The following is a 24,088-nucleotide window of genomic DNA, read 5'->3' on the forward strand; positions in this document are numbered from 1 at the left end:
GTTTTGCATGCTTTAGTTTCAGTGGTCTCCACCTCTATGTACTCTCCCCACTTAGAGAGCCTTAGTTAGATTTGGTTGCTATGCTAAGAATCTCTTGGTCTCTTCTTCAACAGAGATAAAAATTCACAAGGACAAGCCAAAACACAGTTCGAATTATTGAACAGTGAATTATTGCACTTACTTATTATATACATTTTGTAAACAAAAAAATTACAAGCTGCAGCTTTAATATCCATATGTTTTGGCTGCTTGCCAACAATCTGGCATAATTGAAAACTAGAAGGTATGTGTTTTGGAGCAGGTTTGGAACTAAACTGCTGCAGACCACCAGAAAGCAAGTTTGACACCACTGTACTAGATACTTGTTCTTTTTTGTATCAAAAGACAACCATTGTCTATCAAGGTTCAGCATTTCAGAGCAAGGGTGTTTCTTAGATCAAAGCAATGATGCAACGGCCTAAGATTTTCAATGAAATTGAATTAAACTTTTATTGCCATTTACCACATTTAAAACAGATGAAAGTATTTGAGATAAAAGAATCATTCAAATCAATGGAAAATTATATCAATGGATAAAAAAAAAAGAGTGTGATAAAAAATTAAAGCAATCTCATACGTATATTGTTTGCCTGCACATTGGCATCAATTATTTTAATATTAAAAATACTTATTTATTTCCTAAACACCACATAAGCAAACAATCTTGACACACACTCCATCTGATTTAAAGAAAACACAGAAAATAAAGTTAAAAAAATCACAAAGATATTGTCAATATAACATTAATAGACAATAGTAGTTGAAAATACATCAATATTTTTATACATATTTCTTCTTAAAATAACACAAATATGGCATATTAAGAGCCAAAGTTGCTCTCATAGCTATACCTCAAAGGAATCCCGGGTGTTAAGACATTCATAGCTTAATATAACGTCAACTATGTCTCTTACTGAAACATGTAATAGAAACATATGAAAGATGTATGTTATTTAAAAAAACAAACAAACATTGACACTCGGTGAGCTACTGGAGCTTTTACTGTAACACAACTCGGGTTACACACTTCAGCGAAGAAAATTCTGATAAGAAGACAAGAAAAGCAACGTATGACTTTCCTAGTGATAAGAGCCTGTGGACAAATAAAACTTCCTAAAGACCTGTTTCTTTGTCCTTACCAATTTCGCTCTAATGCCTTTACTCTTATGTTTTATTAGACACACAAAGAGTTTACAAACAGCTGAGACAAGAAATGCTATGCCATCCCATATGTAAACATACCCACGGCCGCTGGAGTTTCTTATTATGGATTTTCCTTGATATCCAGGGCATTTAGACTTTTCGATTATCATGGTAAGGCATTTGGTTTAAGCCTATCCGATATCCATCGCATCCCGTAAGCTCTTTCATTTGTTGTGGTCTTCATATCAGTAATTTTTTTCCAAATTGTGTATTCTGAGTTGTGTAGCTCACAGAGTGCAAGAAACAAAATTGTATAGGAAAAACTATTTTGCCATTTCAATAAATCAGAAGGTACTTTGATTTCTTTTTGTTTCAAAAGCGATTTTAAAGCCTGTAAGCCCACAGAGTGAGGAATAATCGTTTATGAACTAGTAACATCAATAATTATCAAACAGATGTTATCGTTTAGGTCTTGAATATGCAACATTTCAAGGAAGTCACCAGTATCTGTAAGAAATGATGGCAACTAAATCACTAAAGGCTGAATATGGGCATCACTAAAATTGGAAATGGGTTCAAATTCAAATTCAAATTCAAATTTTATTTGTCACATACACATACATACATGGTACGACATGCAGTGAAATGTTTTTATAACCGTCCAGCATCAAAATAGAAACAGAAAACAGAATTTAAATATATATAAATATAAAATATATGTATAAAAATGTATAAAAGTGTGCAAAGTTTAAAAAATAAAAATAAAGTGTAAATAAGTGTAGAATATAAAAATATAAAGTGTAAATGTAAAGTGTCTGTGCGAATGTCCAGTGCAAAGTGGCTAGTGCAATTGTCCAAAGTAAGTGGTGAGTATCTGGGGAAAGAGGGGTAAACATGGGAATCCCGGTGATTAGGTGCTGGGTGTTCTCTGGTTCAGACTCGAATGGCCTCATGGAAGAAGCTCCTCCTCATTCTCTCTGTGTTTGCCTTCAGGGAACGAAAGCGCTTTTCTGAACGCAGCAGAGAAAGAGTCCATTGTTGGGATGGCTGAGGTCTTCCACGATCTTCCTGGCTCTGGTACAGCACCGCTTGTTGTAGATGTGCTGCAGCACAGGAGCTCAGTGCGGATGGTGCGCCTCAGCTGACCGCACCACCTTCTGAAGGGCTCGCCTGTCCTGCATGGTGCTGTTTCCAAACCAGGAGGTGATGTTTCCCGTCAGGACACTCTCGATGGTGCAGGTGTAAAAGTTCCTGAGCACCTGAGATGGGAGTCTGAAGTCCCTTAAGCGCCTCAGATGGTATAGACGCTGCCGGGCCTTCTTCACCAGGGTGTTGATGTGACAGGACCAAGACAGGTCCTGCATGATGTGAACACCCAGGTACCTGAAACTGTCCACTCTCTCCACTGGGGTCCCGTCGATCTTGATGGGATGGTAAGAGCGCACCTGCTTCGTGCTGAAGTCCACTATTAACTCCTTTGTTTTGCTGACGTTCAGGAGCAGATTGTTCTCCTGACACCATCTCTCCAGGTTGTTGATCTCCTGAAGGTAGGCCATCTCATCGTTGTTGGAGATCAGGCCCACCACGACAGTGTCGTCAGCAAATTTAATGATGGTGGTGGAGTTTGTAGTGGCCACACAGTCATGTGTGTACAGCGAGTACAGCAGGGGCTCAGAACACAACCCTGAGGGGCTCCAGTGCTGAGAGTGAGGAGGATGAGGTGTGTTTTCCCATCCGCACGGCTTGTGGTCTGTCAGTTAGGAAGTTGGTGATCCAGTGACGAAGGGATGGGCTGAGTCCCAGGACCTCCAACTTTGAGGTGAGCGTGGAGGGAACTATGGTGTTGAACGCTGAACTATAGTCCACGAACAGCATTTTCACATAGTTCCCTTTCCTAAAATCCAGGTGGCTTGTGGTTGTGTGGAGGAGGTGTGTGATGGCATCCTCCGTAGACCGGTTTTGGCGGTAGGCAAACTGAAGTGGGTCCAGTGTGTCCGTAGTGATGCGGTGATGAAGTCTCTGACGAGTCTCTCAAGCACTTCATCACTACAGACGTCAGAGCTACAGGCGGTAATCATTTAGGCAAGATGGTTGAGGTTTCTTCGGCACAGGAACAATGATGGACTCTTTGAAACATGAGGGGACTATAGACTGCTTCAGGAGAGATTAAATATCTCAGTGAACACCGGTGCTAGCTGGTCAGCACATGCTCTCAGAACCCGACCTGTGATGCCGTCAGGTCCTGCTGCCTTCCTGGTGTTCACTTTCCTGAATGCCCTCCTTACGTCGTGCTCCGAAATGGTGAACGCGATTTCCTCTCCGCTCTCTCGGCGTGCGTGTTGTTAATCATGCGCTAGCGGCGCTTAGCGTGATTAGCGTGATTAGCTGCAGCCTCGAAACGAGCATAAAAGGTGTTTAGCTCGTCTGCCAGAGAAGCATCCGCGCTCTCCACTCTGGAGGTTGGCGTTTTATAGTCCGTGATGTTTCTCAGTCCCTGCCAAAGGCTCCTAGAGTCACTGTGTTGAAACTGTGACTCAAGTTTCTCTCCCGTAGCGCCTCTTTGCCTCCTTTTTACCGCTTTATGCACGCTGCGCACGACGCAGCCTTGTATTCAGACATATCCCGGTGACTATCCCCGTGTTATAGGCTGGGGGCGGGATCTCAGAGAGTCGCGGATAGTTTTGTCTACCCACGGCTTCTGGTTGGGAAACGCCCTGATGACGGTTTTCTCTACCGTGTCATCCGCTAGTTTCCCCGATGAATCCCACCACCGCTCCCGTAAACTCGTTGACGTCCTCGGAGCTACACCTGAACATGGCCCAGTCTGGCGTCATCCAAAGCGTCCTGCAGGGCGCCACCGAATGGTCAGTCCAGCGTGACACCTCCTCTGTACCGAGGCTTCCTGTTTCAGCCTCTGTTTGTAAACAGGTACGAGGAAAATGGCGGCATGGTCCGATTTACCAACCGGTGGGCATGATTTTGCCTTGTAGCTGTCTCTGAAGGTGTGTAACAGTGATCCAGTGTCCTTTCGCCCCTGGTGGGGCAGGTGATGTGCTGGTGAAAGTTCGGCAGTGCGCGCTTGAGGTTTGCACTGTTAAAATCCCCAGCACAATGAGTGCGGCCCCGGTGCTGTGACTGGTGTGTTGTGAGGTGGTCGTGTAAATCCCATATTGCAGCGTCCGTGTCCGCTTGAGGTGGAATATAAACGGCGCTGACTATGACCGAGCTGAATTCCCGTGGAAGGTAGAAAGGGCGACATTTGATGGTCAGAAGTTCCAGGTTTGGTGTGCAGGAGCGTGAAAGAGGAACAACGCTCGCGCTGTCGCACCAGCGGTTGTTCACCATCAGACACACCCACCTCCCGTGTCTTCCCGACTCCATTGTTCTGTCCATGCGGTAAACGGAGAAAAACTCGTCCCGGTTGTATGGCGTGGTCCGTACCGCTGGGTTCAGCCATGTCTCGGTGAAGCAGAGGAGGTTGCAGTCCCGAATGTCTCTCTGGAACTTGATCCTTGCCCTGAGGTCATCGAGCTTGTTATCCAGAGACTGGACGTTGGCTAACAGGACACTAGGTAGGGGAGCGCGGTGTGAGCGTGCCCTCAACCTGTTCCTGACGCCGGCTCGTTTCTCGTGGACGCCGGTGTGGGTCGCGCCCTTTTGTCTTCCGTCAGGATCTCGCTCGGCCAACATGGGTCCGGGTTTAAAAACGGCGAAAGTTGGGTGCATTGTACACCAATAGATATAAGAGTGGCTCGATCATATTTAGTGATAGCCATCTTATATAAAGAAAACCGCGCAGACTATCCAAAAACTAATAATTAACAGAAAAACAAAAGTTCAGTTTGTGATCCAATCCCAGACACTAAAGGTCAGCCAGGAACATTGGTAAGAGACTTATGCAGGTTAAAGAAAAAACTAAAAACTGTTGGAAACTGACTCGTGTAGTCATCTGATGTCTCAGATTCGTGCCTTGACCTTTTCAAACGTTTATTAACCATTATTGTATTATAGCATTGGAGCGAGCCCAGCTTCTTTTCTGATATCTTGAGCTGTATTTGCCAGATCGTTTACTCCTTCTCTCAAAAGGTAGTAAGTGGTACCGAAGGACATTCCTGCAGCAGCAGCACTGCCAACACCTGGAAAGAGACTCAACAAATATTCAACTGTACTAATGGTAGCGAGAGCATCAGACACTTGAAATCTGGTCAATGCTTTTTCTCGGATGGCAGTAACAAATTTAGATTTGGCCAAATTTTTCAGGTGGGGCTTGTTAACTTTCTCTGAAAGCCTTGTCAGTGATCTATCATCCAAACCAAATGCAAAGTAACATCTTGTGAGGAAAGACACGACCATGGCTGCGTCACATGCTGCTGATAGGCCAGGCACAGGGACAACCGCTACACCAGCAGAAGCAAGAGATACAGCCCAGATCATCCCTTTAAACATATTGATCTTTTCTGAAGAGACGCAGCAGAACACACTGGCCAGGCTTGTAGAAGAGCATGCTTCTTGTGTTCTGGAAGCTCATTTTCAAGAGTCTCTTGAAGTGAATCAAAACCATATTTGTCCAAATTACGAGACGATATCAAGAAAACGTTGGGGTCTCCCAGGTCTTTCAGGTTTTTCTTACAATCAGCTCTTATTACTGAAAGAACTTTCTTCTCATCAAATCCTTTTTCTCTCTCTCTGAAGACATGTCGTTGTCAATCTTGGAACGAACAGAAGTAAAAGCTTTTCTTTTGTTTTCTTATTTCTTTAGCCAGCATGATGTCATTCTCTGTGAACCTCCTGAGGAAAGGATGATGAAGAAATCATAGGTGTCAAACTTGACATCTTTCAGGTAATTTTTTGCTTTGAAGTTTGGGCTTCCTATTCCAGGCAGGTCCCAGATCTTCACATTTGGCATTTCAGGATGTTCATACATGGTGGCCTCTGCTGTAGTTTCTGTGACTCCAGTAGGTGCTGCTCCATCATCGTCATCCTTCAGACCTCTAAGTGCATTTACAAAGGTGGATTTTCCTGATCCTGTGTCTCCAGTCACAGCGATGTTAAGTGAGACATTGAGAAACTGGTCAAATTTTCTCTTAGCTTTTTTTGTAGCCTCTTCCAGAGTGGACTCTCCTGATGCCTTTACTGCATCAGCAACAGCAGGGTCTTGGTTTTCCATGTTCTGGATGGCAAGCTTAAATATTAATGTATGCTCAGAATTAGAGATATTTCTTATTTAATGCAATTTAAGGCATAAATAATTAAAATGATTCTAATTACCTGAATTTCTTCAAATAATGAAACAACAATCATAACAACAATAGACAATACCAGAGATCAAAAGCAGATCTGAAAAATGTAATCTCATTCTCAAATCTGAAATTGACTTTTGTTACTAGTAATAATCACATTTATGGTATCACACATTAACATTGTCACTAGTGATAATTAAATTATTTATATCAATAATTCAATTGATATCAAGAATACACATTTGTACTAGTAACCTCGGTTCCCTGGCATAATTTGCTATGCATATTTACCAATTGTTATCAACTGAATATCAGATCAAACTGAACTATTTGAGTGGCTCCTCACCTAAAAGAAGTAACTCACTCCAAACGTTTATAAAACTTGAAAGCCCTGGAGTTTAATAACCCAGTTATTAACACCAAGAATAAACAAAAAGAATTAAGAGTTATAATTATAGTTCTCTGAAAACCATGTAGGGTTTTCACACCTAATTTTAATTATGATAATTATGAATTGTCATTTGAATCAGCTCTCAATTCAAGTTTGGGGAATTGAATCTGAAAAGATTCACGTTGGTATGCAATTCAAGTATACCTTTAAATCACCTAATACGTCCAGCGTTTTAGGGCAATTTAAATGTATGTTACCAATATGAATTTACTCTGTGATCAGCAAAATAAATCAATTGGATACTTCGCTCTACCTCGAGCAGGTAACAACGGATCTGGGCATGAGTTTGACTTTCCAGTTACATAACACACAAACAAGAATTCGTAATAATGAAACACAATTTATTAGACAGTACCTACTATTTGACAAGACTACACTGAGAAGACTAAACATAAACACACACACACACATGCATTCATACACACATTCACGGGTTGGAAGGGAAATGGATAATTGTCTGTCCAAAGTCTGTTAGCTAGTTCCGAGATCACACTAAGAGCACCATCAAAGCAAAGTTAGGTTTAGCCTCGCTTCTATGTGTCTGCGCCAATTCAGTAGAGACGGAAGGTAGTTTTACCACTGGCGTGTCTGGGGAAATCCCGGCGTGCTGATTGGGCAGGCTCGTCCTTGGGATGACGTGGTCGGGCTTTCCGGGCCGTTTGAATGAAATCTCTCTAGCTTGGTGGTTCGCTTTGGATGAACCGGGTTGGTTATGAAAAGGGCAGTGAGTGTCCGTGGAGTGATGTGTGACGGAGCGGACCGGAGTCGAGGGTATCGGGTCGTTCTGGTTCGAGTCTTCTGACTTCTCCAAGTTCGGTTTCTCTGTTTCCTTGGCGATTCCTGCAGCGACCTGAATTACCTTGCGACTCCGGTAGTTCGAAAGGTTCGTCTCGACTCTATGAGGGAGCTCTGTTCCTGCGTTTTTGAGGTGCAAGTTTTGGGCTGTGCCCTGGGCAGTGGTCCAATCACGAGGTCGAAGGACGTGTCCACGCCTGCTTTCGACTCGGTTTGTGCATATTTTGTCCCAGTTAGAATTGACATTCTGCACTTCTGTTCCTTATCAAAAAACTTATAAGCGGAATACACTGTCGTGCATTGAACAAACACACAGATTCATTCACCACGATACTGGAAACATTGTAAGCTTCAATTCGATATCAAACATGCATTATCTAACGCTTATGGAACGCTCTCTGTTAGAGGATTATTTGAAGATTATATAGCGGTTCCTACATACATCCCAAAACCTTTATTAAGCAGTTATTTACAGATGAACCTTTATATGTTTGGAATAAAGGCATTTTAGAGTGTTCGTTTAGTAGTTTTATGTGTGTCCTGGCAGTTCCTTTGTTATAGCGAAAAAGAAAAGGCGCTTTTGAGGAATGTGTCTTGGGACACAGCAAGCCTCCTGGGGTGGAAAGTGTGATGCTGTCTGACCGCGTTGATTCACTGCAGGAGTCTTGTCACCTTTGGACTTGGTGGCTCGGTAAAGCGGGTCCTGGATCAGTGCGCAGAACGGGTTATCGTGCGGTCGACCAGATGTTGCATTTCAATCATCCCAATCTTGACGTGGATGCCGCTCGGATTGGTCGAGCTCACTGCAGCGACGGTCCCTTGAGAATATTTTAGTAGACTTTGTGGCGCTCTGCATCGCTCTACGGACCATCTTGATTGCCTTTATGGTCCGGGTTGCGGAGGATGCGCGTTTTCTGACTTGGTTTTAGAGCGGTTCCCCTTTATGATTCGTGTCTGTTCATCAAGGCCTCACAGATCCCCTTTGCGCGATGAGGGTCCGTTGCGAACGTCATCGGGCACTGGAATAATGGACAGAGAGAACAGACAACCCCAAACAACATTTCCATCGCTAACTGAACTGTGGTGCAGAGATTTGGAATTTGGACAGATCAGGTGAGAAACTTAATACGACATAGTGGGTAAAGTTATCTTTGGTTAGGTTGCTCTAATCTAGGGGCTCTCAAAGGTTTCGGACGAGGTGGCGTGGGCGTGATCTCGATCAGGTTAGTTGGACCCTCGGGTTCCGGTTCCGGGTCTTGATCGGGTTTATCGCGTCTAAAAATTCGCGGGACGCCGGCTGCGCATTTATGGACAGACTCTTGGACTGCGTTCACTCGCTTGTGGAGAAGGAAGGCGAGGGTCAGAGTCACCACGTATCCTACAATAGTGGAGACGCACAGGGCAGTGTCCGCGGCGGACCAGGACCGAATGAGAGGTGTTCCAGCGGGCGTGGCGAGCAATAGCTTCTAAGGCATCGTCGGACGGGCGTTAAGTCAATTAGCTGCGTTCCTTCCTCCTTGATTCTTTCTTCCAGGTCGGGATCAAGGCTGAAGGAATGCCGTTTAAAGAAGGGGGAGATTTCGAGTTCCGCGTGATACTCGTCACCAGCGAGATGATATAATGCCAAATCGTCAATATGTAGAATCGAGCCCTTAGGGACATTGATCCACAGAGTCTGGTTGGGCAGGATAATGCGGGTGGCCGTGTCGTGTTGGTCATAGGTGAGGTGGCGGCGCGTGAAGGGGTATTAACTAGCCATTGATTCCCGACTATTTCTGCTTGGGTAGTTTCGACCTGAGAACGAGGTGTTGCTTCGGCGGGGCAGCTAACATCAGGCCTCATAGATTCGAGCCCACAGATGCCCCTCTGTGTTATCTCGGACAAAGGGCTTACTGGGGCATAAGTAATGCACGTCTTTAGTGCGCGTACACATTTTTAGGTTAGGTTAGCCAGGTACAATTGTTCATTATTGTCCGTGATACGCCACGACCTCGGGTGTGTGAATTTTGACATAGGTGTTGCCTTGCCAAAATCCAACATTCACAACGTCCTTAAGTCGATAGATGTTATTGGAGTCGATAATCGTAAACTGAGGAGGAAAGCAAGGTCGCCTGCTTCGGGATCTACATACAGAGGAATAGCGCTGCCTAGGGAAAAGGCCAAATGTGTTTGGATGGGACTGGCGGGTCCCGCAGTGGCGGAGTTAAGGACGTTCTGGACCAAACTTAAGGGAATTAAATAGTGCGGAATCCTACCCATAGCTAAGCTGTCGATCGAGGAGCTTACTTCTCGTAGCATATCAGTCATTAGGGCGGTCAGGAGCTGGATTTGCGCCAGATCGCTTTGTACCACGGAGAACAACTTATTAATGGATTTGATGGTCTGATTGAGCAGGGTGCTATGGGTGTTTAGGATGGTAATGGTGCCGTTTAGGGACTTCCCGAAGGTTTGTAGAGCGTGGCTCTGGACTAGGAGTTGCTGTCGTATTTCAGGCATTTCGGCCTGTATTTCGCCCACATGCCGACGCACGGTGGCCAAATTGACTGCATTAGCGGTATTCATGCCAATGTTAAACAGGGTCCCTACAGCCGCTGCAGCTCCTAACAGGGCGCCCAAAAATCGCTTGGGACGCCGATTGTACCCACTTAGCTCCGCTTGGGTCACGGTCATTTTCTGCAACTGTTGCAGCATGTGGGTCACATCTGCCTGGGCATGGGTAAGGGCCTCCCGAGTCCAAAGGGAGCCCGCCCAGGTTGTCTGGGCAGGTGAGGGGATGTAGTGCGCTCTGACAACATCGCGGGGATCGAGCCGGACGTACACCTTTTGGGTGTACGTTTTGCAGTTCGTGATCAACAACCCCGGTTGTTCCCGGAGTACAATCCCTGACGCTGGTCCCGGTGACGCGACTTCTGGTTGGGGCATGACCCCACTTATCCAGAGGACCAGGAGGGCGAGTCTGAGCATCTTCCTAGTAACAGAGCAGAGGCGAGAGCGATTACGGCGACCGTAAGATTTGGGTTTATCTGGGGTAACTGTACGACATTTGCGCTCAATCTATGGACGTGGTGCGGGGAGTCAATCTTGTTGTCAGGACCTGATGTGAGGGAATGGTTAAGGGTGTTCTTGTAAAAGGGCCTAGGGGGGAAAAGGGAAACAAAGAGAGGAAGAGAAGGGAAAAGACAACACAGAAGGGACACAAGGACATTGAGTGAGGTTAGGACACAAACAATGGTCACATGTGTGGAGAAACTCCTTGTTACTAGAGTGTTGGTTCTAGCAGTGCGGTGAAGGAGCATGAAGGTGTTGTGTTTGGAAACCTGGCTATGTGTTTCCCTAGTGTGTGAGGAATTACATCGGTGAGGTGCGATAGTCGGTCTGTGTCAGTGGGTTTGGTCTTCCCCCTTTTCTTGTCTCTTGGAGCCCTGGTGCCTCTTTATCTGGTTCCGGTGTACCCATCGCAGGGCTGGCTCGCTGCGCCCCTGTCGAATCTTGATTCGGTAGGCAACAGGTGACAGTTTGTCTACGATTTCGTGGGGTCCCGTCCAGTGAGGTAGGAACTTCTTTGACAATCGATGAGGGGTGTTTGGCCGTGGTTGGGCGAAACTGTAATACCACACTTTGTCTCCGACCTCAAGTTCCTGATATGAGGCTTTCCTGTCGTAGTAAGCCTTACGACCTTCCGCGCTGCTTTGGAGTTGTTGCTGTGCAAAGGCGAAAGTCGTTCTCAGGTGCTGATGCAACTCTTCTAGGTACTGATGCGTGGTGTAGGCAGTGACAAGGTTCATGTCACCGGGTTGGTACAGCAGGTGTAAGGGTAGTGTCATTTGTCTCCCCGTCATCATTTCGAATGGGGGTACTCCGGTGGACCGGTGAGGAGTGGACCTGATGGCCATTAATACCAGGGGAAGTTTGACATCCCAATCCTTCTGATTGGCAGACACGTACTTCTTCAGCATGCTGACCACTGTCTTGTTGGCACGTTCCACCTGTCCAGAAGAGATTGGGTGGTGGCTTATGTGCAGCTTGGCTTGCACACCCAGGAGTTTCCACATTTCTTGCATGACCTCAGCGGTGAAGTGAGTTCCTCGGTCTGAATTGACACTCAAGGGCAGTCCAAATCTTGAGAAGATATGGTTCATCAAGAGGTAGGCTGTTGTTTCTGCCGTGTCATTCGGAGCTGGGAGGCACTCTATCCACTTTGTGAACTCGCAGACCACATTGAGGAAGTACTTGTTACTCTCGTGGTCGACCGGGGCAGGGGTCCTACCCAGTCTATTTGGAGGTCTGACCATGGGAAGGTCATTCCTTTCCTTTGCAGTGGTGCGCGGTGATTTGCATTCGCCGGTTGAAACTGGCAACAGACCAGGCATCCTTTTACGTATTCCGCCACGTCTTGCTGCATGCCAGGCCAGTATACCACCTGTTTGAGTGTCTCATAGGTGGCCTTGGCGCCATGGTGTCCAGCGCATGGTGCATCGTGGGCGTATGTCAACATTATCCCCCTTTGGCTCTGAGGCACTACGAGCCGTGGCGTAGCGAGTGGCTCAGGGACATACGTGAGAACGCCGTCTTGGAGATGCAGCATGTGCTTGATGGAGTGCAGGTGGCGGAGGTCAGAGGAGTTGGCGAGGTCTAAGGCAGAAACAGGGGTGGTAGCTGGGTCAGAAATGTGTGCAGCGATAGTTTGCAGTGCTGGATCCGATGCTTGAAGGGCACGGAGATCATCAGCAGCGAACTGTGGTGAGATAGAGATATGGGAGGAGGTGGGGGCAACGCCAGTGGCGTGTTGGCAGCGGTTATGGCTGTTACAGCTGGGTTGGGTGGGTGGGAATGGAATGTCCAGGACTCTCCATGTAATGCACCTGCTTTAGCGAGGCATCTGTTTGGTCATTGAAGTCTTTGTCTTGCCCTGGTAGGCGTGAATGACCTCTGACCTTTTTCCAATAGATGATCATGTCCTGGTCCATGACGATGGCATCGCATGCTTGGAAGAGTTCTTGGTGTTTGACAGGCTTGTTGTTGGCTGTCTTGAATCCATTCAGTTTCCACCCGGCTAGATGGCACGTGAAACTTAGCGGGCATAGTTTGAGTCAGTGCAGATGAGGAGTTCTCTGATGTCGTTGGAGGCGGCCAGTTGTAATGTGATGAGGATGGCAGCCACTTCTGCATACTGCGATGAATGAGGGCCCAATTTGAATTGTTGTGGTGGGCAGGGGTCGTTGTCGAGCCAGACCACGCCCACTCGCTTTCAAATTACCCTTTGTCGTTGTAGGAGCAGCCATCGACATATGCAGTGGGCATCCCTTCGCACACGTTTTCCTCGAAGTACCTGTAGTTTGAGAGCAGCGGCCAGGACGGTACTTCAGGCTCCGATGGCGTGTGTGTAATGTCTGTCGAGCAGCTTTGGCAAGCAGCTAGTCCGTCTCCGAGTGCCGATTTGTGGTTCTGAGCATATCTCGCCTCGACGTCCCGTCCTTGGAGCGTCATTAACCATGTGGCTACGCGTGCGTTGGTTACCACGCCATCTCGGATTCGTCTGCTGTTGAGAAAGGTGACAGGCTGATGACATGTCTCTATGATGACCTTTTGTGCGCCGATGTAGTTAGAGAAACGCTGGATCGCCCACACAGTGCAAAGTAATGCCTTTTCGCAGTCTGAGTACTTGCACTCTGGGGAGCAGCGTTTTGCTGGCATACGCAACCACTCTCTTGTCTTTGTCATGGAGCTGGTACAGGCCTGCGCTGAGGCAATGGTTGGAGAATCCAGCATCCAGATAGAATTCCTTTCCTGGGTCGGGGTAGGCCAGGCACGGAGCAGAGCACAGGCGTTGCTTGAGTTCACTCACCGCTGTGTCCTGGACTGCCGACCAGATGAATGGTTCGTCCTTCTTCAGGAGGAAGTTAGTGGTCGTGCAATGTCGGCATAGTTCTCGATGAATTGTCTGGAGTAATTGCATACACCCAGGAAGCTTCGCGAATTCAGAGATGTTCGAGGGTCTTTATGTTCTGGATGGCTTGGATGCGGTTTGACTGTGGTTCAATGCCATTTCGTCCACGAGCAGGCCGACGTAGTTCACCTTCGTCTTACACCATTGTCCCTTATGCAATGCGATCTTTGCTCCTGCTACCATTAGCTGGTTCAGAACATGATCGATTTCTTTCAGGTGGTCTGCCACATTGGTGCTTTTCAACAAGACATCGTCATGCGAACACAAGGTTACCTCTGGTTCTGGCATCAGGGCACGCTTTGTTCAGGAATATGTTGAATTCAGCTGGTGAATTGGCATAGCCGAAGGGGCACCGTGTAAAGGTGTATTGGCGACTGGCAAAGGTGAACGCCAGCTTGTGTTGATCATCAGGGTGGACAGGGATTGTCCAGAAACCTGAGGCGACATCTAGTGTGGAAAGGATTGTGGAGCCTTTGATTTTGGGTATCTCTTGGTCCAATTGGGTCGCAGGCCATCGTGACAAGGGTACTTGCTGGTTCAACTTGCGATAGTCGACCGTGGGCCGCCATTTGCCGTTGGGCTTTAGGACGGGCCATATTGGTGCAGAGTACGTGCTGTTACATGGTCGAATGACCCCCTTTTCCAACATGGAGTCGATGATTTCTTGCACTGGCTCGTATGATGCTATTGGGATTTTGTATTGTCTGACATATGTGGGTGGCGCACTTGGGTGTGTTGGTATGCGCACCATGTGAATGTCGGTTAGGCCACAGTCCAAGGAGTCTTTTGCTAACGCAGTCTTTGTATTTGCACAGAACCTCCTTGAGTCCTTGACGCTCCACGTCACTGTGGAGGGCATCCGCCTCGCTCAGGATCTGTTGGATTTGTGCGTCAAAACCAGCATAGGGTTCCTCTGTTGCTGGGGCATTTGAGGAGTTTGAGATTGTAACATCTGCTTGCTCGGATGACACAGTCACAGGCTGTGCTGAGACAGTGTAGACTGCGAGATGCGTATCGTCTGTTAGTTCTGAGCGGCAGACGCTTTCTCTCGGTACTGGCAAGACAGAGGTAATGGCAATGGTTTCATGCGGTCTCGTGAAAGTTGTGGTGTCATCCTGTTCGTTGGACAGGAGTTGAGCCGGTATGGGGCCGATGACAGGTACCATCAGTTCAAAGTCATGGAATGCCTGGTTGATGAGCCATCCCATAGGCCTTGCTGTGGGTACGTGGATGTCTTTGGCCGTACAGTTGTTGAACAACACGTACACAGCTCGAGATGACACTTCAATGAGAGGTGTAGCTTCTAACGTTAGGCCTAGTTGTAGGCATGATCTGGATGGTTGGAAGAAGCCGAGCTTACTGTTGAGGGTTTGACCAGGTCGCATGTTGAGGCGGACGCTGACACTCTTGCTGTAAGCGGGTATGAGGCTTCTAGCTCGTTGATCATGGCACAGCGCCTGGTATCGTTTGACCAGACTGAAGGTTCATGAGGCTGACTGCAGGTGTCAGTGGGTGTGACAGGGGGGCCCATATGACGTTGTTCACAGTATCGACGCAGGCATTGAGACGAACCAGGATGTCTGCTCCGATGCAGATATCATGAGGCAGGTTGGGGATGACGAGGAAGTGATGACGCAATCGTCGGTCATTCCATCTTATGTCTACTGCACAGGTGATTTTGGAGGTGGCCATGTTTGTTGAACATGGGCTGAGGGGTAACGGCTGTGTTTGGAGATGTGTGGTAGGCTCTGGTGTCTCTGCTGTATGGCTTGGAAAAGCTTCAGGCTGATGGCTGAGTTTTCTGCCCACAGGGTTAGGGCTGCGTCAGATACTTGAGCATCTTGACGCGTTTATGGCAGTCATAATCCTAAAGAAGCCTGAGTCTGAGTCGGACGTCTGCAATGAACACAGCAAAGGGTCTTGGTTCTTGCTGCTTGGACTTGAACGTGCTTGTGACCTTGACATTGCCTCGGCAGTCTGTAAACGGGCAGTGGTGTCTGTGGCTTGGCACTGCAACTCCTGAGAGTTTACTGACTGGAAGGGCAGAGGTTCACGGACTTGTGTCCACAACTTCAAGTGCTTAAAGTCCATTAGTGGCTCAAAGCGATTAAGCAGGTCCTTTCCGATTAGCAGTGGGTAAGTCTTAAGGGGTGAGATGTAAACTGGGTGGATGAGGTTCATCGGACCCACTGTTAGGTGGATTGGGGCCACTTGTGTCAGTTGTAGACCCGTGTGGGAGTATGCTTGAAGGTTCAGCTCACATCTTTGAAGTTTGAGGGGGCCATTTAATGTCTTTGCTCCTTCCTGGATTTTTCCGAGGAGTTCTGCTGACATTAGTGTGATGTCAGCTCCTGTGTCCAGAAGGGCTTCGACCCTGATGTGGCGTTCGATGATGACGGAGAGGTAAAACTTTCTTGCTATACCTCTCTCAATGAGATCACCCAGGAGTTGAGAGGACTGGAGTTTGGGATGAGATGGGGAGGATATCAGGGCTGATCTGCAGTTCTTCGGACGAGTGGCAGACGACCAGGACAGCACTTTCAGGAACCAGAGTGGTTTCAGCGGCAGGTGTTTGTTGGATGATGCCGTGGTTTGAAGCATCATATGGTGAGTTAGGGGCTAACTTGATTGCTGGGGTTTCAGGTAGGATTTCTCGTCCATCTGAAGTTATGGTCATTATGGTTCTTTGAGTGTGCGGGAGGAAGTGCTATTCTCTGTGTCTGGTTGGGTCGGGTGGTCGCTGCTGTCTCGTCCGGCTGCCAGTCAGGCTGAATCCGGCTTCTCTTTCTTTTCCCACTTCCAATCTTCCTTCATTTGCTGGAAGAACTCTTTCATCATACTCTTCATCAGTTCTTGGGAGTTAAAAGACGGTGATGTCTTTTGCGCTTGTGTGGATTCAGTTTGAGCTCTGTTAGTTTGGAATCTTTGAGAGTTCTTTCGTTGATTCCTCGGGCTGGTTGCTCCAGGGTGTGTTTGTGCTCTACCCATGGAGGTTCCGTTGCCATCCCAGGAGCTCTTCCCCCTTTGGTTTCTAAAGGAGGTTGACTGATTCCACGATCTCTCCCACTGACCTTCCTGCGGTCTTGAACTGTCCCATGACTTTTCCCAGTGGCGTCCAGGTGAGCGCTGTCGTACACGTGGTCCCTCCCAGCGGCCGTTTCTCTGCTTGGGTCTGGTACCTGCGTGGAAGTCTTGCTCTCTGTTGGACGTTGCGTTCACTCTTTTTCTTGACGGCTTGAAGCTGTCTTGATGTTGGGCACCCTCTAGAGGCAGTCCGTGACTTTGTGTGTTGAAGTCGAGGACCGTCGGAGCTTTAGCGCCTTTCTCTGCAGCCATCTTTTGTTTGCTGTAGGCTTTGTGTGCTAAGTCGCGCAGCTGCTGAATGGTCATTGTGCGCGGACATGCTAGCACGCCTAGATGGTGGCTTACCCCAGGATGTAGGTTCCTGAGAAAGAGAGTCTTAAAGTTCATGTCCTGTTCCATTTCGGGCTCGTTATGAGTTCGAAGTATGCTCTCCTGAGTCGGCTGTAGTAGGCTTGCGGAGACTCATGACGGCCTTGTCTGATCTCCAGGGCGGCTACTAGTCCTTGTTCTGACTCTGGGTCATCAAATTCATTGATGAGAGCCTCTCGAGCAGGTGGTAATCAGCCTTTGTCTGGGCTGGTTGCGGTCCAGGAAGCTGCGTACATCAGGGCTGGATGTTGCTCGCAGTAAATAGAGTCTATCTTTATCAGTGACGTGAGGTCTTACTTCCAGATGGAATTCGACGTCCTGTAGATAGGTTTGAATGTCTGGACTACTTGGCACACCTGGGGTGAACTTGACGATGTTCCTGGCGATCTTGTCGAGATCTTTTAGGTCCAGGCCGTGTGATGCTCTTTGGCTGGCTGGGTCCGTTTCTCTTGGCCTTCTCGCGAGGTATGTCTCTTCAGAGGGAGCTGGTGAGTGTTTCAGCATCGCCTCTTTCCCCCTTTGTTCACTTGCCTGTACAAGCACGGAGACCCGGTCCTACTTGGCAGGGGTGACGTTGGTGCCTCTCGTGTCCTCGGTGGCTCAGCGCGCAGCAGGTCGTGAGGCGTGTCTGAGTTCCTCCTTGACACCGTCAGTTCCTCTTTGACGTAGTCCAGCTGTTGTTCTAGGCGGCTGATCTGATTCCTTGACTCGTTCAAGTGAGCTTCGAGGGCTTTGATTCTGCCGGCCTTGTCTCTAATGTCAGTCTTTGCCTTCTCCAGTAGCTGTTCTGCGTACTGGAGGTTGTTGGCAGCATTGTCAAAGTCTCTTTTGGTTTGTTTCACCTCTTGTGTGGAAGCTGCTAGCAAGGCTTTGAGCGTGGTAATCTCCTCTGGGTCCTTTCTCTCCTCATCCAGCTTTTCCTGTAGTTCCTGAGCCTCCAGTTCCAGCTGTTTGATGCGTCGCTGTGCGCATGTCAGCTCCTGTTGGAGATCGGCGGCGTGCCTGTCACTCAGTTTGAGGGTAGCGATGAGGGGTGTGACTTAGGAGCAGGTGATCTTTGCTAGCTCTTTGTGGTTGTAGCCTTGGCTTGGGTCCTGTTCCATTAGGCTCGTTAGGTTGTTATCCAGCTGTTCCTGGGTCTGACGCTTTAGTGTTTCCGCGGCCTTGGGTAGGAGGCTGCTGGTTGCAACACTTAGCCATGTTTCCAGGTCTTCCCAGTGACCAACGTTGTCTGCTGTGTGAGACATGTTTTGGTGTGCGAGGGGATTTGGAAAAGTGACTGACACAGACCTGGAAGAAAATAACAACCAAACAAGGCAGAACAGACAACAGCAAGGAAAGACAGAGGTGTAGATGTGTGGTGTCAGTTGATGCTAAATGTGAGGTGTCAGGTGGGCGTGGTTCTCTGTAACTGTGATCCTCTGGTGGGTGTGCTTCTAACTGGCGTTTCTGGGGAGACAATTAGTAAACACACACAGGACGACAGAGAACAGAAGACAACACAGAACAGAAGAAGGGATAGCTGGGCGTTTGGTTCTCCTGTAACAGGTGGTCCTTCCTTCTTCTCTTCTCCGCTTTTTTTTTTTGTTTTGGAGAAAGGAGGAGCTACCTGTAAGAGACGTAAGAGAGGGAGATAGAGAGAGGAGAGAGAGAGAGAGAGAGAGAGAGAGACAGAGGGGGGTAACACACTCTTTCCTGGTCAAGGAAGGAGGGTTAGGCTCTATCACTGTCTCTTTTCCTAAGTTAGAGGATGCTTTTAGGAGTTTCTAAATGGGGATTTCTAAGTACCAAGACTGCGATTGCTATTAGAATCTCCTCCGGCAAGGATAAAACAATAGCAATGACAGTGTTAGCTTTTAGTTGGTTAGATTGACTCCGTGCACCAAGTAGATTGTTCCTGGGGTCGTGTTTACGATTCCTCGTCGATCAACTTTGGTTTCGGCTGGGTAGGATACACGCTGAGAAGGGAAGGTTCGTGAGCATGAACAATTTGAAACAATGTCGTCAAGTTTCACCCGATACTGATCAGAAATGTCTCAAATTAAATTCTTTGCTTTCCTGGTTCCCACAGGTGCGATCTCAGAAGCAGCAGCAGCAGTTAGATCAGAGGAAAGGAACAAGAAGGGAGAGAAGAGAGAGAAAGTTGCTTACACTGTAAACAAAGTTGACAAAGTGTGATACCGTTAAGCCTGATACCTAATGGTTGGTTTTACTATGTTGGTGTGATGAGTTAAGTCACCTGAGGGTTGAATAGGCCCTAACCTACTTATGGGTGTCGCCAAATGGGTTTTAGCAAAAGGGGTTTAGACTTAGGCTTTGGTGATGAGGCGATTAACCCGTCGGAGTACAGCGGTATGGCTCCCCGTCTGGCGCCCCTGTGCTCCTGTAAGGTCAATCAGACTTCTGTCCGACAGTATTGCAGTGAGCCTCTCAAACAGCGTCGGCTTTTGACACAAAGGTGCGGGCCCACGGTGGAGGTGCGTCAACGGCTGGCTTGGACTGACAAGGCTGCGGGGCAGAGCCCTGGGTTACTGATCGGTTTCCCCGATTCAGCAGCTGACAGGGTGGTTTACCTGAGCCTCCGTCCAGGTCAGCTCGTGTTGACTCCTCCTCCGTTACACAATTGCTGATGCCTGCTGCGGGTTCACTCACAATGCTAGGACAGAGAGGCCTGGCTGGCCCCCAGCTGGCACAAGGTCACGTTCAAACGGGGTCCTCACTCGCTGTGACACCTCCGAGACAACCGTCCCTGCACCAACCTAGCACTAGGGGAGTGCTAGCTGCTAAGCCCTAAGTAAGGGAGAGACCCTGTAAAGAGGATTGAGAGGGAGGCACTCAACTGTACACACCAACGTAACTGCAAATGACTTGAAATTTCTATTTGGTAGCGATAATTAATGATCAAAACTTCCTGAGGAGTCAAGCCTGAATTAATCACTAAGTATCTTCTGCACTAGAATCCGGGATACTATGCTTGGAATAGTAAACGGAAGTTCAAGTCGATTATAATTGAAAATTTATGATATTGGTATTAAATTATAAAGCAATTATAATTAAATAAATCCCCAAAATAGCAATTATGTAGGGAGCCACCTAACTTGCTAAATCTGAAATTAAAATTCCAAACCAGGGATTATATTTAAGTGATGTGTTATCACGACTATAAAGGCAATTATAATTAACCAAATCACCAGCTGAAATTAAAATTTTCAATCAATAACGGCAGTTAATAATTGAAATTCAATGCAATTATCATCAAAGTATTCGAAGCAATTATAATCAAATGGATCAGCAAATATTGTTGCAATTTATGAATATGAACCTAATGCATTTAGTAAATGACATTAAGGTTTCACATTAGCAATGCTAGAAAATTGGTAATATATCCTGATATCATCAAATTAATAAAAGCAGTTATACTTGTTGATGGCAATGTATCATTGAAATGCTAAGGGTAAGAAAAAACGTTTCTTGTTAATACCAACGGTTATGGCAGTTCAAACATTTGTCAACATTCTTCTCGGTAAGGGAAAGGTGAGGAAAAGGGGATAAACGTGAAGGGGAAAGGAGGAGGAAGCCCACTATTGTGGTTCGGCGTTCGATGGAACTCAACACGCCATAAACACACACGGCATTCAACTCAATGGACGACAGAGGTCTAAGCGCTATCCTGATGCTAACAGTTTGCATAGGTTTCAATGCCAACACATTAGATTCAGTTATCCTAGCCTCTGTTCACAAACTTCAAATATGGCGCCGGAGGACTGCGCTTGCGCACTTTGAAGTTAACTCGGAAACGGCGTCCTAGGACTTCCGCGTCGTTACTATGGATACGTGCAATTCGCTATTATACGAGTTCGGCCCACCCGAAATGACGGCGCGATTTCGCAACGAGTAAACTCGATCAGCTTCGTCTAGCACTGACAACTTCACTTGCTAAAAGTGAGGCACTTTTACATGCATATACTGCAATTAAACAATGACGTCATCGGACGCGCGCGGGTCTGCACAGTTTATTCACTTGATCAAGAATTTTCTTCTCCCATATACTTCGCGTTCTGACGCTCTCGCGCTTACGCCGGATTCACTTCTTCAAGTGACTAAATGGCAAAGGATTACTTAGTTAGCTACTTCTAAGCTCTTGCCAGGGAGGAAATAGATTCATATGACAGTGGAACTCGCACTGTCATAGATCAACAAAGGCCTTATGGAAAATAAACAAGGAACACGCTTGCTTTTTTCCTCAACGCGCTCTAACGCGGATCTCTGTCTCTATGGACAAATATTACGATTACTGCAGTTTTCAAAGTCTTCACAATTCACACGCACTTTTACGTGTTCGCATGTCAAAATAGAGGTGCGAAATAACAACAATTTGTCTCTGTGTCTTAATCTATTCTTCCGGATAAAATAGAAAAACCACGAAATCACTTAATCACAAATTTATGAATTATGAACTGAAAATCAAATCTTGCCCGCCTTGATTCTCCACCATTATATGTAGGGTTTTCACACCTAATTTTAATTATGATAATTATGAATTGTCATTTGAATCAGCTCTCAATTCAAGTTTGGGGAATTGAATCTGAAAAGATTCACGTTGGTATGTAATTCAAGTATACCTTTAAATCACCTAATACGTCCAGCGCTTTAGGGCAATTTAAATGTATGTTACCAATATGAATTTACTCTGTGATCAGCAAAATAAATCAATTGGATTCTTCGCTTTACCTCGAGCAGGTAACAACGGATCTGGGCATGAGTTTGACTTTCCAGTTACATAACACACAAACAAGAATTCGTAATAATGAAACACAATTTATTAAACAGTACCTACTATTTGACAAGACTACACTGAGAAGACTAAACATAAACACACACACACACATGCATTCATACACACATTCACGGGTTGGAAGGGAAATGGATAATTGTCTGTCCAAAGTCTGTTAGCTAGTTCCGAGATCACACTAAGAGCACCATCAAAGCAAAGTTAGGTTTAGCCTCGCTTCTATGTGTCTCGGCGCCAATTCAGTAGAGACGGAAAGGTAGTTTTACCACTCGGGCGTGTCTGGGGAAATCCCGGCGTGCTGATTGGGCAGGCTCAAATCCTGGGATGACGTGGTCGGGCTTTCCCGGCCGTTTGAATGAAGTCTCTCTCTAGCTTGGTGGTTCGCTGGATGAACCGGTTGGTTATGAAAAGGGCAGTGAGTGTCCGTGGAGTGATGTGACGGAGCGGACGGAGTCGAGGGTATCGGGTCGTTCTGGTTCGAGTCTTCTGACTTCTCCAAGTTCCAAGTTTCTCTGTTTCCTTGGCGATTCCTGCAGCGACCTGAATTACCTTGCGACTCCCGGTAGTTCCGAAAGGTTCGCCTCGACTCTATGAGGAGCTCTGTTCCTGCGTTTTGAGGTGCAAGTTTTGGGCTGTGCCCTGGGCAGTGGTCCAATCACGAGGTCGGAAGGACGGTCCACGCCTGCTTTTCGACTCGGTTTCGTGCATATTTTGTCCCAGTTAGAATTGACATTCTGCACTTCTGTTCCTTATCAAAAACTTATAAGCGGAATACACTGTCGTGCATTGAACAAACACACAGATTCATTCACCACGATACTGGAAACATTGTAAGCTTCAATTCGATATCAAACATGCATTATCTAACGCTTATGGAACGCTCTCTGTTAGAGGATTATTTGAAGATTATATAGCGGTTCTACATACATCCCAAAACCTTTATTAAGCAGTTATTTACAGATGAACCTTTATATGTTTGGAATAAAGGCATTTTAGAGTGTTCGTTTAGTAGTTTTATGTGTGTCCTGGCAGTTCCTTTGTTATAGCGAAAAAGAAAAGGCGCGCTTTTGAGGAATGTGTCTTGGGACACAGCAAGCCTCCTGGGGTGGAAAGTGTGATGCTGTCCTGACCGCGTTGATTCACTGCAGGAGTCTTGTCACCTTTGGACTTGGTGGCTCGGTAAAACGGGTCCTGGATCAGTGCGCAGAACGGGTTATCGTACAGCGGTCGATCAGATGTTGCATTTCAATCATCCCAATCTTGACGTGGATACGCTCGGATTGGTCGAGCTCACTGCAGCGACGGTCCCTTGAGAATATTTTAGTAGACTTTGTGGCGCTCTGCACGCTTCTACGGACCATCTTGATTGCCTTTATGGTCCGGGTTGCGGAGGATGCGCGGTTTTACGACTTGGTTTTAGAGCGGTTCCTTTTTATGATTCGTGTCTGTTCATCAAGGCCTCACAGATCCCCCTTTGCGCGATGAGGGTCCTGTTGCGAACGTCATCGGGCACTGGAATAATGGACAGAGAGAACAGACAACCCCAAACAACATTTCCATCGCTAACTGAACTGTGGTGCAGAGATTTGGAATTTGGACAGATCAGGTGAGAAACTTAATACGACATAGTGGGTAAAAGTTATCTTTGGTTAGGTTGCTCTAATCTAGGGGGCTCTCTGTTTCGACGAGGTGGCGTGGGCGTGATCTCGATCAGGTTAGTTGGACCTCGGTTCCGGTTCCGGTCTTGATCGGGTTTATCGCGCCTAAAAATTCGCGGGACGCCGGCTGCGCATTTATGGACAGACTCTTGGACTGCGTTCACTCGCCAGGAGAAGGAAGGCGAGGGTCAGAGTCACCACGTATCCTACAATAGTGGAGACGCACAGGGCAGTGTCCGCGGCGGACCAGGACCGAATGAGAGGTGTTCCGCGGGCGTAAGCGAGCAATAGCTTCAAGGCATCGCCGATGGGCGTTTAAGTCAATTAGCTGCGTTCCTTCCTCCTTGATTCTTTCTTCCAGGTCGGGATCAAGGCTGAAGGAATGCCGCTTAAAGAAGGGGGAGATTTCGAAGTTCCGCGTGATACTCGCCACCAGCGAGATGATGTAATGCCAAATCGTCAATATGTAGAATCGAGCCCTTAGGGACATTGATCCACAGAGTCTGGTTGGGCAGGATAATGCGGGTGGCCGTGTCGTGTTGGTCATAGGTGAGGTGGCGGTGCGTGAAG

General features: G+C 47.2%; 2 pseudogenes; both read right to left on the bottom strand.

Annotated features, from left to right (window-relative positions):
• Positions 1-5,187: 5,187 nt before the first annotated feature.
• LOC122331482 lies at positions 5,188-6,349 on the bottom strand (annotated as a pseudogene).
• A 9,969-nt stretch (positions 6,350-16,318) lies between these two features.
• LOC122331557 lies at positions 16,319-18,315 on the bottom strand (annotated as a pseudogene).
• Between the last annotated feature and the right edge of the window lie 5,773 nt (positions 18,316-24,088).

The sequence above is a fragment of the Puntigrus tetrazona genome, unplaced genomic scaffold, assembly GCF_018831695.1.
Source record: "Puntigrus tetrazona isolate hp1 unplaced genomic scaffold, ASM1883169v1 S000000001, whole genome shotgun sequence".
NCBI classification, from domain to species: Eukaryota; Metazoa; Chordata; class Actinopteri; order Cypriniformes; family Cyprinidae; genus Puntigrus; species Puntigrus tetrazona.